The following is a 4,030-nucleotide window of genomic DNA, read 5'->3' as shown; positions in this document are numbered from 1 at the left end:
ACCCTCTGCTTGTCAGAACCTGGGCCTGTGCCTGCTCAGGTCTCAGTGAGCCCAGATACCTGTGCAACTCCTCATCGTACCCTCCTTACCCTGCCCTCCTCACTGAGAGGGAAGGCTATCTGTCCCCACTGTCCCCTCCCCACTGTCCCCTCCTCACCGTCTCCTCCCCACTGTCCCCTCCCCACCGCCCCCTCCCCACAGTCCCCATCACATACCCGGCCTCCCACCCAGTCCCTCTGGCAGTCCTGCCTGACACTCACCTCTCCAGAGTCTCGGTGCCGATGGTGTCGGCCTGCGTGGAGATCTTGGCCCACATGGACACAATGATGGTCCTCTCAGTCTTGGTCAGAGACATGGCGGCAGGGTGGGCGGCTGCACTGGAGTTGGGCCTGCTCAGGACTGGCCTTGGTAGTGCTCAGCCCCCAGGGTCTCCTTATATACAGGGAGCTGGACCCAGCCAGCCTGTGGCCATTGGTCAGGTGAGGGGAGGGGGCTGCCGGGGTGGGGTTTCTTATCAGATCCAGTGACAAAGGGGCCCTCAGGGCCTGGTGCGACTGGGGGCTGGGGAAGCTATCACTTCTGTCTCCCCTTCTGCCCACCCCTGAGCCACAGCTGGAGCCCCAGGTTCTGGGAAATTGGGGCCCCGATCTGGGCATGAGAGTCCACGTAGTCAGCCCAGCCCAGACTGGCCTTAGGAGTGACTGTCCTTGACCTCCCTGTCCCTGTGATCACAGGGTGACCTGGAGCACATGGGCCCTGGCAGAGGCACAAGTCATTGCTTACTTCACTGAAACTTCTCTGGCCCACCTTATGAGCTCCAGTTTGCAAATGGGGAAACCGAGACTCCCTAGAGAGAAAGTGGGACCCAGTGTCACAGAGTGGGAAGGGACAGAGCTCTCCAACCTCCGCTGTGCAGCCCCCTCACCTGAATGAGGCTTGGTCTGGGGTTCTCCCCCAGTAGCCTTGTGGGGGACACTCTGAGCCGGGCACCTAGGCAGGAAAGTGGCTTGGGAGGCCGGACTCTTCACAGAAGGTGAGGTCACACGGGCCTACAGTTCTGCTCACTACGTTCTCACTGCAGCCTGGAGCAGACCCTCCTCCAGCTCTACTGACTTATTTCTTTTTATCCTCTCTGTTTATTAACTACTCCCTCCTCCATTAGACGGTCATTTCAATGTGCTGAATATATTTCTTTTAGTTAGTACGTGTGCTTGCAAAGGGTGTGATTTTATGCATGTATTTTAAATTTATATAAATTATAGGTAGATATAAAAATTTTGTTTGTTTGTTTTTGAGATGGAGTCTCGCTCTGTCTTCCAGACTTGAGTGCAGTGGCGCAATTTTGACTCACTGCAACCTCTGCCTCCTCGGTTCAAGTGATTCTCCTGCTTCTGTCTCCCGAGTATCTGGGATTACAGGTGTGCACCACCACGCCCGGCTAATTTCTGTATTTTTTTTTTTTAGAGACGGGGTTTCACCATGTTAGCCAGGATGGTCTCGATCTCCTGACCTCGTGATCCGCCCGTCTCGGCCTCCCAAAGTGCTGGGATTACAGGCGTGAGCCACCGCGCTGCAGGGGCCTGGGAAAGAGGGGCCGGGAGATCCAGGGGGCAGGAGTTAAGAGCTGTTCCCCCAGCCCCAAGCCAGGCCCACAGCACTAAGTCTCTTCTCCCTGTAGCTGCAAGTTGTCCCGGCACCTCTCGCAGCCTGTGCCCCACAGGCCGTCCTGGGCCACAGCCTATGCCCAAGCCGTTGGCGCCACCAGGAGATTCCTTGCACCAACAGCTTTTCACCTTTCTTTCTCCTTCTGGATAGTCTTGTGTCCTGCCCCCACCTCGTGCCTGCGCTGTTATTTTCTAGTAACGTGGGTGTGGAAGCTCAGCACCCATCCTGTCTCCAACATGCCATTAGCTTCCGCCTGTGTCCTGGTGCTCCCACTGATGGATGTGTCCATACAGACCTCTCTTCTGGACTCAGGCCCCTAGATCCAGGCGAGTATTTGATGTCCTCATCTGTGTGTCTCCAGCAAATCGTCTCTAAAATAGAGCCCTGAAATTCCCCACAAAACCTACTCCACTGCCCTTCCCTGGCCTCCCTGACTACTGCTCTTCCTTCCTGAGGCTCAGGCCGGAAAGCACAGCACCCTCGACACCCCCCTACTCACCCCTGAAACTTACAGTTGGAGGAAAAGACAGGCAAGGCCTCCGGTCCTCCCTCACTCTATCCCTAGCTGCTGGCCACTCCCCTGAAGCCCCTTCCCTAATACTGCCACTCCCTCGAATGTCACCAAGTTAATAGGCCTGCAGTGGCTAACCCATTTAAAACCACAATCGTCCCCTCCTCTGTCTAGGCCCCTACTTGCTCTACTTTTCTTTTTCCACAGGAAAAAAAAAAAAAAATGTTTCTGTTTATAGTTCACTAGAATGTAAGCTCAAGGAGAGCTTGAGGAATTTTTTTTTTTTTTTTTTTTGACGGAGTCATGCTCTGTCTCCCAGGCTGGAGTGCAGTGGCAGGATCTCGACTCACTGCAACCACCACCTCCTGGGTTCAAGGGATTCTCCTGCCTCAGCTTCCCAAGTAGCTGGGATTACAGGCATATGCTACCATGTCAGGGGTTGGAGACCAGCCTGGCCAACATGGCGAAACCCCGTCTCTACTAAAAGTACAAAAACTAGCAGGGCATCGTGGCGCGCCTGTAATCCCAGCCACTCAGGAGACTGAGGCAGGAGAACCTCTTGAACCCAGGAAGCGGAGGTTGCAGTGAAGCAAGATTATGCCACCGCACTCCAACCTGGGTGACAGAGCGGGATACCGTCTCAAAAAATAAAAATAAATAAATAAGTAAATATTTTAAAGAACATCTATTTTCTTCAGTTAATAACATCAAAAAGACTGCATTGACATGGTTAAATTCGCAGGCCCCTCGGTCCTTTGGGGATGGAGTAAATGGTTGGTATCATTGCTTTCAAAAGGGTCTTGAACTTGTTGGTGCATATGTTGATAAATGGATTTGGATCAATATTAACCTGATTTTGGTGGCTGTTCTCTGTCTATGCAGGCTAGGGTCCTTGTTGATTTTAGGAAATACACAGTATGTGCAGGATATTTAGAGTACTGATGTTGGCATCCCCCTCTCCAAGGGCTCCGAGAAAAAGAGCAACTGGGGTCAAGAGAGAGACCAGGCCAATGTGGTACAATATTAACAGCTGGAGATTCTGGATGAGTAGTATTCGAGGGTTTCTATATTCTTGTAATTTTATTTAACAGTTTTATTGAAATAAAATTCACTCACTTAATGTGTACATTTCAATAATTTTTTTTTTTTTTTTGAGACAGAATCTCACTCTGTCGCCCAAGCTGGAGTTCAGTGGCACGATCTTGGCTCACTGCAAACTCCGCCTCCCGGGTTCATGCCATTCTCCTGCCTCAGCCTCCCGAGTAGCTGGGACTACAGGCACCTGCCACAACACCCGGCTAATTTTTTTTTTTTATTTTTTAGTAGAGGCAGGGTTTCACCGTGTTAGCCAGGATGGTCTCGATTTCCTGACGTCATGATCTGCCCGCTTCGTCCTCCCAAAGTGCTGGGATTACAGGCGTGAGCCACTGTGCCTGGCCCCATTTCCATAATTTTTAATATGTTCACATAATTGTGCAACCATCACCATAATCAATTTTAGAATGTTTTCGTCACACCCCAGAAAACCCCATGCCCACCAGCAGTCATCCTTGTTTCTCCATCTTTGTCTTATTCTTGCAGGACGTTTTTATTTTTTGATAATTTGAATATGTTTCAAAATAAAAGGTTATGAAATTATGATATATATGTTATTAGGAACAATAAACTACAGAGTATTAGAGTGTCTTTGCAGTTCATTTGGTCATAACCAAGGTACTGTGTTCAGAAGTCACCCGGAACAATTCTTTTTTCTGATTATTACATCACGACATTCTTACATTGGTTCATTTATTTAAGTTGGTTTTCAATTTGGGGGGTTTTATTTTCTCTCTCTTTCTCTTTTTTTTTTTTTTT

Source organism: Colobus angolensis, unplaced genomic scaffold, assembly GCF_000951035.1.
Source record: "Colobus angolensis palliatus isolate OR3802 unplaced genomic scaffold, Cang.pa_1.0 Scaffold502, whole genome shotgun sequence".
Lineage (NCBI taxonomy): Eukaryota > Metazoa > Chordata > Mammalia > Primates > Cercopithecidae > Colobus > Colobus angolensis.
The sequence above is the reverse complement of the archived record's forward strand: the minus strand, read 5'-3'. Positions refer to the sequence as shown.